At 48.9% G+C, this 10,091-nt stretch overlaps 1 protein-coding gene across 1 annotated transcript in view; it reads left to right on the top strand.

Annotated features, from left to right (window-relative positions):
- The first annotated feature begins 967 nt into the window (after positions 1-967).
- LOC141074289 (uncharacterized) overlaps positions 968-10,091 on the top strand; it is an 85,873-nt gene continuing 76,749 nt past the window's right edge. The window contains exon 1 of the mRNA XM_073561907.1: positions 968-1,223. The gene's annotated coding sequence lies outside the window, so the exon portion shown is untranslated. The remainder of the gene's footprint in view (positions 1,224-10,091) is intronic.

The following is a 10,091-nucleotide window of genomic DNA, read 5'->3' as shown; positions in this document are numbered from 1 at the left end:
GGGCGGCCGCACCCAATCTCCAGCACAGCCCTCAAACCGCGGTCTTTCCTGCCGGCTGTGACTGCACGGAGGTGGGTGGGCAGGCAGCGGCGGGATCCAGTGGGTATAGTCAGGCGGTGGGTCCAGGCGAGGGTCCGGCGGCGGCATCCCTCTCATTACTCCCCCCTCATTACCCCTTTCACAGCCTCGTGATCACAGCGGCGGCCTGGATCCGAGCGGCTGCTGGGATCCGAGCGGCGGTCGGGATCGCAGGGGAGTTTGGGATCGCAGGGGCCACCTGGATCCGAGCGGCATCACTTGGGTGTTCCAAAATGGCGTTCGGCGTACTTCCGATGCGGCACAGTGGATTGTGGGATTCGGGGACATCCAGACGGAAGTGGATGACAGACAATTTGCCACGAGAAGTGGCGAGTTCTCCTTCAATGGAAGTCTTCAAACAGAGGCTGGACAGACATCTGACTGGGATGATTTAGTGAATCCTGCTTTGAGCAGGGGGTTGGACCAGATGACCCAGGAGGTCCCTTCCAACTCTACCATTCTATGATTCTATGAATTTAAGGCAATTATATATATATATAGATGTATTCTGTGTATATACATATTCTATCTATCCTATTCTAACCTGTCACGCTGTGATGTTACTGTATGCGGCACATGAATTGGTGGCTTTTCAAAGGACGCCGGTGCGTAAAAATCAAACAGCACTCACATGGTCCGAGTGCTGTGCGATTTCTTTTCTCGCACCCATAAGCTTGCATTGGCGAGTCTCAGCTGAGTCTCGGTGACAATCGCGGCATGATGCCATTTTACAAGCACTCTGATTACACCCGAGAAAATAAACGCTGATGTGAGCTGCCCCATAGACTAACACTGGGCCGAGCGCTATGCGATGTTTTCTCGTACGGCACTTGCCCGTACTCTGCGGTAGTGTGACCCCGGCCTTACAGTGCACGCTTTATAAACAACCTCCCTGTGTACACCGAGTGCATTTCCTCTTGGCGCCGATGTCCCTGCGCTGTTTGGTATGAGGATCTCAGGTGCAGTTTATATATGACGCGGAATGAGGAAGAGACGGCAAAATCACGAGCAAAGGTTACCTGACGCAGGTGAGCCCGGCCGAAAGATCAGGGGCAGAGAAGGAGATGTGCTGACAACGTGAGGGACGTATGTACGAGCTCTGCTGTGTGGACCGGGGCAGGGGACCAGGCATCGGACCGCTCCAGGTGAGTGTGGGCCCTTTACATTTTTTCACTGTTTCTCAGTGCGCTGTCCTGACATGCAGTTTAAAGGGCCATTTATTGCAAAAAAAAAAAACCCGATTGCTATCTGTACAAAGAGCGTCCGCCACCAATGAAATATCATGGGGAATTCATCTGCAATTAGTTCACAAACTTTTTTATTGCCAAAATGTTTAGGTTGTTTTCCAGGTGTGATCTGGGTCTTATGAACTTATTTGGCCATAGCTGAAAGATACTTATATAGGTCCATCAGTATGTGTTTAAAGGACCCAGCGAAGCAATAGATCTGTTCATCCAGGGCTTGCTGTTTCATGCAGTGACAGCTGGCACACATACAAAAAAAAAGGAAAAGACAGAACAGGAGGCTTTGTTCAGTACAGGGTGCTTACTACCACTGATGGTCTAGAAGAAAAGTATTTAATGCCTTCTTACTGTCATTGAATGGAAACTTATTGTTTTCATCCAGTTCTGCTCCTACAGGTACAAAGCTCGCTGCAATGTGCAAGGCTGTCACGCTCGGGTTGGGAGACGCATGGACAGTTGGTGTAGTATTAGGGTCCGTGCTCAGAATGTCTATGTTTTAATTATCTGTTCATTTTCCATAATGATAATCAGTGATGGGTGAGCATGCTCGGCATTGCTAGATACGCAGTCGAGCATCGGGGTGCTCAGTTACACTAGTTACCGTACTTGGTTGAGTGACAGCTGAAGATATTGTGTGATAGATTTGGGCTTTATTGGGTGATGGGTGGGCTGCGACAAATTGGAAGTTGGTAGGGTGCAGCCAGTGGCACAGGTCCAGGTGTACCGCACTGAGAGTGGAAGAAATCATGATAGCGTGAAGCAAAGTATATGTGGTGGTGGGTCGCCCTCCCAGGGCCGTGGGGTACACGGTACCGGGCCGGTGTCAGGGAGATGTGTCACAGCGGCGGTGACTCGGTCCGTGGCCCTGGGCGCCCAAGTAATCAGTGGAAGTTTGTAATGTAATAGTTTAAGTGGAATGGTTCGTGACACCACCTGTGGTGTTCGGCAAGGGAGGTGTTAAGCCAACGCTGCAGACAGCTCCGCTGGGACAGATGGTGTGGTGCAGCAGTGATGGTACAGCCCTCCACAGGCAGGGCTGATGTCCCAGGGCAGTGTAGTTGTAATGGTTGTGGAAAGGCGCAAGAATGAATGGAGGACACCGAGGCTTGCAGTTCCAAGGCTTTACTCACAGTCTGCGGTACACAAGGGTGCCTGCCTCCGTGCCGTGTCCTCCAGGTCAGAGACTCAGCCAACCTCCAGGCAAAATGGAAAGCTCCCCTCCAACACTCCGCCAACATGTACCTTTCCTGAACGACTCCTCTATTGCGCCTTAAAGTGTGAAGATCTCCAGTACCGTGGTACTCTGGAGTTCCTCTTTACAGATGTTCCCAAGAACTCTACTTGTACGGCAGACAGCTGTAGCCTACTTCGGGGACTCCCTTCTCCTGAGCCCCGGCATCTATAGTCAGTTGCTGTTCTGCCCCAAGTCTTAGATGGGAGTAGTGCATTTACAGCCAACTACTCCACCGGTGCAAGAGTATAGAAATTCCAGGCTCTACCACCTGTTGAGGGTGCTCTGGGGGTAAAAAACTATATACAAGTAATAAAGTAAACCCCGGCACTCAAATGAGGACAAAGGAATAAATGCATAAGTGAATTTATTGACACACTGCAAAGGGAACCTAACCAGAGCAACAGCACCAACGTTTCGGCATAAAGCCTTTCTCAAGGTAGTTGCATTACTGGTTAGAGCAGGAAAACGCGGGTCTCAGAGGACAACCGGGTATTTTCAAATGGAGGTAAGGTTCCATACATTTCGCAGAGTGTGCGTGGGTGGAGGAGTGATCAGGTCACTATGCTAGGTGAGTGGATGGTGGATGGACGCCTGCAGTAGAGGTCCGGGACAGGCACATGTGGCGGTGGGAATGGCTACGGCGGCGTTCCCACCGCCACATGTGCCTGTCCCGGACCTCTACTGCAGGCGTCCATCCACCATCCACTCACCTAGCATAGTGACCTGATCACTCCTCCACCCACGCACACTCTGCGAAATGTATGGAACCTTACCTCCATTTGAAAATACCCGGTTGTCCTGTGAGACCCGCGTTTTCCTGCTCTAACCATTAATGCAACTACCTTGAGCAAGGCTTTATGCCGAAATGTTGGTGCTGTTGCTCTGGTTAGGTTCCCTTTGCAGTGTGTCAATAAATTCACTTATGCATTTATTCCTTTGTCCTCATTTGAGTGCCGGGGTTTACTTTATTACTTAACAACTCCACCGGTGTCTGCTGCAGAACCATAAGTGTCCAAACAACCTTGGGGACCGGGCCCCGGCCTTGCGCTGAGAACCTATAGGCAGGGTTCCTCTTCCAACCCACGTCCTCTCTGTTCTCCTACTCCTTCGTTCCGTACTAGTCTTTCTCTCTCTTATGGAAGCTTAGGTTGCAGTTCTACGTCTTTCTCCTTCTTTTCCTTTCCCGTGCCAGCTGTCTCAGATCACTGAGGCAGCTGCAGCACTCCTTCCTCCATCCCTTCTTCCAGGGATCCCCACTCCTCCCGAGTGGCTTCCTTCCTCGCTGACCTCCCGTCAGACTGACCTGTAATCCTACACTTTCCCACTCTTTTATGTATCTAAACTCCACCCACCTCCCAGCACATCCAGTGTTCCAAGCAGGGAACCACCAAAGGTGCTCTGCTACTCTCCAAGCACTGAGCCGCAATATGGTTGTGCAGAACCACCCTGTTGCGTGGGGTGCGAGTGTTGGAGCGTGGAAAGGAGTTCCCACCTTACCTAGACGGTGGGGCACTACACCTTAGGAGAAGGTACAGTACCTCTGTGGCGACTGAGCCTCAGGGGCGCCACATATCCCCCCCGTTAAACACAGCACTTCCGCGGGCTGCAAGACAACAAAGTTGACAGTACAGTAACATAAAAATTTTTTATAATGCTGCATAAACATTTCTTACGCTAAACTTCCTAATATAGGAGGCATTGTTTCTTGAACGTTACAAACAATTCTTAATCAACTATCTAAATTTCAAGTCAAAAAGTGCACATTTTTCCATACTGTACGCAATTCTAAGTGCCATTATCTGTGACTCACTATCACTTCAGGATTATTCATCTTTCCTTCTCTAGTACACATTTCCTTTCTCTTTCTAGTGTACATTTTCTATCCTCTTTCAAGTGACACCTGTGATACCTGGTTCACCATTCACATTTTCAACTCTTTATTTAAATCTCTCATATCAAAACATTTCTCACTCTATATGAAAGCTATCATAAGACACATCAAAAATACTTCACATTAAAACTTTCAACAGTTATTCTTGTAATTGCTGGACACCGCTCACAGCCGGGATCTCTTGCAGTGTCCTTTGAGGTAGACATCATCTTCGCAAAGCGTCCTTATGTAAAATCTTGACATCATCTTCGCAAAGTGTCCTTATGTAAAACCGAGAGAGGGCACCTAAAGAGGTGCAACTTTTCACAGTAAAAGTTTTGGATCATACAGCATTCATGATCTCCTCAGTTCTACATGTAGAAACACTGCCAATCAAACAGGGCAACTCTGGGAAAAAACAAAAACTAAACCATGATGAGCGAACAAAAAGGCACAACGGTGCAAAACAAACCCTCCTGGGTCACGAGATTTTTAGTGCTCGTCCCCTCCTGGGGTTCTGGAAGCTGATTGGGCTCTGCTACCAGATGTAAGGAACGCATTAGCAGTTTTCAAAAATTCCTCCTCCAGCGGAGTGAAACATGTGGCCTTCTGTACCTTTGGTTTAGGCTGCTTCCAGGGGAAATGCTCCGGGTTACCACCTCCTGGTGGGTTGATGGCTTTCCGATCCACTGCCACCTGAGGTACAACAGGGGCAGCAACAGGTACCGGGGAAGGAACACACGCTTTCTCCTTCAGGTAAGTAAACAGCAAGTCCTCTGGTGTACGCCGGATGTTTAACGTGTACCAGCCGTGGAGTCCTTCATGCCGGGTGTAGGTGACGTATTCCCCTGGCTGCTGGTCTCGCGCTGGGTGTCCCTTGCAGAGGTGAGACTCCACATCCCTCCGGCTGAAAAACAAATCTGAGATCCTCTGGGGGTTTGCAATGAATCCAAACCCCCGTTCCCGGTTCACATTGAGGACCTGTCCCCAGCCAGCCGAGTCCGCGAGTGTTGGAGTGTGGAAAGGAGTTCCCACCTTACCTGAACGGTGGGGCACTACACCTTAGGAGAAGGTGCAGTACCTCTGTGGCGACTGAGCCTCAGGGGTGCCACAGTGGCACAACACAGATCAGAAGGAAGTTTATGCATTATTCTGATGGTCAGTTTCGTAATTGTTGCCAAGGACGGCACTGTGAGGACGAGGGCCCGAAGCAAGGAGTAAAGTACTGCAATGAAAGAAAACATCAGAGTGGAACCAAAGAAGTGACCTTGTGAATAAAAGAGGAATCAGGAAAATAGGCCTTGAGAATCAAACAGGATCCAGGAAAGTGACCTCAAGAATCATGGAGGAACTGAAATATAAGACAAGAGCCAGGAAAATGGCCTGGAGAATCAGAGAGGAACCTGGAGAATTGGCCTGGAGAATCATAGAAAAGCCGGGAAAGTGGCTTGGAGAATCATAGCAAAACCTTGGAAGTGGCCTGGAAAATCACAAAGGAACTAAGAAAGTGGCCTAGGGAATCATAGAGAAACCCAGAGAAATGGCCTGGAGAATCAGAGGAACCCAAAGAACTGGCCTAGAGAATCACAGAGGATCCGGGAAAGTGGCTTGGAGAATCATAGAGGAAGCAGCAAAGTAGCCTGGAGAATCACAGAGGAATCAGAAAAGTGGCCTGGAAAATCATAGAGAAACCCAGGAAAATGGCCTGGAGAATCAGAGGAACCTGGAGAAATGGCCTGTAGATTTACAGAGGAAGTGGCCTTGAGAATCACACAGGATCCCGGGGAAGTGGCCTAGAGATTCACAGAGGAATCCAGGGAAATGGTCTGGAAAATCACAAAGGAACTGAGAAAGGGGCCTGTAGAATTATAGAGGAACCTGGAGAAATGGCCTGTAGAATCACAGAGGAGCTGGGAAAGTGGCCTACAAAATCATAAAGAAATCCAGAGAAATGGCTTGGAGAATCACAGAGAAACCCAGAGAAGCAGCCTGGAGACTGAGAAAGTGGCTTGAAGAATCATAGAGGAATCCAGGAAAGTGATCTGGTGAATCACAGAGGAAGGAGCAAAGTCACCTGTAGAATCACAGAGGCACCAGTGAAGTGGCCTGGAGAATCACAGAGAAACCTGCAAAGTGGCCTTGAGTTTCATAGCGGAACCTGGAAAGTGGCCTGTAGATTCACAGAGGAATCGCATAAGTGGTCTAGAGAATCTAGAGAATCTAGAGAAGCTCTGATTGCTGTCTCATCTGCTGCAATAGACTCTAATGGTAAAAATTCCCTCTGCTTGCTGTCTTCTGCAACATATTCAAATGGTACAACTTCCCACCTCTGATTGCTGTCTCATCTGCTGCAATAGACTCTAATGGTAAAAATTCCCTCTGCTTGCTGTCTGCTGTGTCATCTGCTGCTTTACCATCTAGAAACATAGTTTAATGTGTCTGCTAATTCTTTGTTATAAATCATTTGGTGCATTGTACTTAAAACTCACTGTTGCATTTCCATGACTGGGATCAGTGTAGATCTTATCTGGTGGAGGTGTTAAAATAGATGTTGCCAGGCTGAATGTCTTTGATCATCCCAAAAAAAAAAAAAAAAAAAACCCTGGTGTGCTGACCCCAGCTGCCAAATTATCCTCAACCAGTTCCCACAATCCATCTCTTCAGACCCTGCAGTCTGGACTATAAATTTAGAACCATCCATAGGGGTGCACGCATGTGGGGGTGCACGCATCACAGAAGCAAAGCATCACGAAGATAAGCGTCGGGATACAGCAGTTATTACATGGCAGTTAGTCAGGACAGGAGTCAGGTAACCCTCACTCTGCTGTCCCTTTTAACCATGTGCTTTATTCCTATCCTCCTATGTTCTCTTGCAATCCACTTTCACCGACCAATCCCCCCTCCATCACGACTCATATACATCAGCTCCTCTCTCTTTGCTTCTCCCATGTACAGCTCCCATGCACTTCTCACCTTCTTAAAAAGCCTCAGCCCATCTTGCCCAAACACACTGCACATAAAATCTTCATACAATTCCAAAAACTACTTGCTCTTTATCTTCCTGCTCCTACTGATTTCAGGGGACATCTCCCCCAACCCCGGTCCACCATCCCCCAACCTCAACCCCTACCCTACCTCACATCGAAACCTTAATAATCTTACTAATATCACTTGCACTCCTTCATCTCCTTCTTTCAATTGTGCCCTTTGGAATCCACGGTCTGTATGCAACAAGCTTCCTTTCCTACACAATTACTTTCTGAAAAACTCTCTGAATTTGTTGGCCCTCACGGAAACCTGGATTCAGGATTCTGACACTGTCTCTCCTGCTGCCATTTCCCATGGTGGCTTACAATTCTCCCATTCCCCGAGACCGACAAACAGACTTGGTGGTGGAGTCGGCATACTCCTGTCCCCACAATGCACTTTCCAGGTCATCCCCTCAGTTCCATCACTCTCATTCCCTTCTTTTGAAGTCCACACCATCAGGCTCTTTCGTCCCCTCTCCCTCAGAGTAGCGGTCATATACCGGCCCCCAGGCTCACCCACCCACTTCCTGGACCATTTCTCTGCCTGGCTGCCGCACTTCATGTCCTCAGAACTACCAACCCTTATCCTGGGAGACTTCAACATCCCCATTAACAGCCCCACTTCCACATCTGCATCCCAGCTTCTATCACTAACCACTTCTCTAGGCTTCTCTCAGCTCTCAACCTCTGAAACACACAAAGACGGTAACACCCTGGACCTGGTTTTCGCCCGGCTCTGCTCAATCTCCTACCTAGATAACTCACCGCTTCCCCTCTCTGACCACAACATTCTCTCCTTTACACTCACAAATCCTCGCTCACCCCAGCACCCTCCTACCTACCATTCAGTCAGAAATCTACAAGCCATTAACCCTCATACACTTTCAGACTCCCTACACTCATCATTGTCCCCAGTCTCTTCTTTGTCCTGTCCTGATCTGGCTGTACATCACTTCAATGACACTCTTAGAAGCACCCTTGACCAAGTAGCTCCCCTCACCCTCAGAACCTCCAAACACAGAGTGAAACAGCCCTGGCTCACATCGCAAACCCGATTTCTCCAGCGATGCTCTAGGTGTGCTGAACGCTTATGGAGGAAAACTCACACACCAGAAGACTTCATACACTTCAAATTTATGTTAAGGACATATAACTCTGCCCTTCACCTCGCCAAACAGACATACTTCACCACCCTGATCTCCTCACTATCCAACAACCCCAAGAAACTTTTTGACACCTTTCACTCCCTCCTCAGGCCAAAAGCACAAGCCCCTATCACAGACATTTGCGCTGATGACCTGGCCTCCCACTTTATAGAGAAAATAGACAATATCCGTCAGGAAATCCGCTCCCAATCACCAAGTTCAGTGACTCCCATCCCTCCCTGCATTTCCCCTGGCTCACTCTCCACATTTGCTCCCATCACAGAAGAAGAAGTCTCCAGGCTCCTCTCCTCTTCTCGTCCAACTACATGCACAACCGACCCCATTCCCTCACATCTCCTCCAGTCTCTCTCCCCAGTCGTCACAACTCACCTAACTACAATCTTTAATCTCTCCCTCTCCTCTGGCATTTTCCCCTCCTCCTTCAAACACTCTATCATTACTCCATTACTAAAGAAACCCACCCTTGACCCATCCTGCACAAACAACTACAGACCAGTCTCCAATCTCCCCTTCATCTCTAAACTCTTGGAGCGCCTGATATACTCACGCCTTACCCGTTACCTCTCCACTCACTCCCTCCTAGACCCTTCACAGTCCGGTTTCCGCCCCCTACATTCGACAGAAACTGCACTCATCAAAGTGACCAATGACCTTCTGACAGCAAAACGTAATGGTGACCATTCTCTGCTCATTCTTCTCAACCTTTCTGCAGCTTTCGACACTGTTGACCATCCTCTCCTACTCTCTAGGCTCCAGTCACTAGGCATTAAGGACACTGCTCTTTCCTGGTTCTCCTCCTATCTTTCCGACCGCTCCTTCAGTGTTCTGTTTTCTGGCTCCACTTCATCTCCTCTTCCTCTCACTGTTGGGGTACCTCAGGGCTCAGTCCTTGGCCCCCTTCTCTTCTCTCTCTATACAGCCCCAATTGGACAGACCATCAGCAGATTTGGCTTTCAGTACCATCTTTATGCTGATGACACACAACTGTACACATCATCCCCTGACCTTACCTCCGCTGTACTACAGAACGCCACTGACTGTCTGTCTGCAGTCTCCAACATCATGTCTGCTCTCTATCTGAAACTCAACCTCTCCAAAACTGAACTTCTTCTGCTCCCACCATCTACTAACCTCCCTAAATCTGACATTTCCCTCTCTGTGGGTGGCACCATAATAACACCCCGACAGCAGGTGCGCTGTCTGGGTGTTATGTTCGACTCCGATCTCTCCTTCACCTCCCATATACAATCTCTTGCCCGCTCATGCCGCTTACACCTAAAGAACATCTCTAGAATCCGCCCTTTTCTCACCATGGAAACAACAAAAACTCTCACTGTCGCCCTGATCCACTCCCGCCTAGACTACTGTAATGCTCTATTAATTGGCCTCCCTCTCACTCGACTCTCCCCTCTCCAGTCTATCCTTAATGCAGCAGCCAGGGTTGTCCATCTGGCTAATCGTTTCTCAGAC

The sequence above is a fragment of the Dendrobates tinctorius genome, unplaced genomic scaffold (assembly GCF_039654945.1).
Source record: "Dendrobates tinctorius isolate UK_male_01 unplaced genomic scaffold, ASM3965494v1 ptg000332l, whole genome shotgun sequence".
Classification (NCBI taxonomy): domain Eukaryota; kingdom Metazoa; phylum Chordata; class Amphibia; order Anura; family Dendrobatidae; genus Dendrobates; species Dendrobates tinctorius.
Note: the sequence above shows the minus strand (reverse complement) of the source record. Positions and strands in the feature narration are given on the sequence as shown.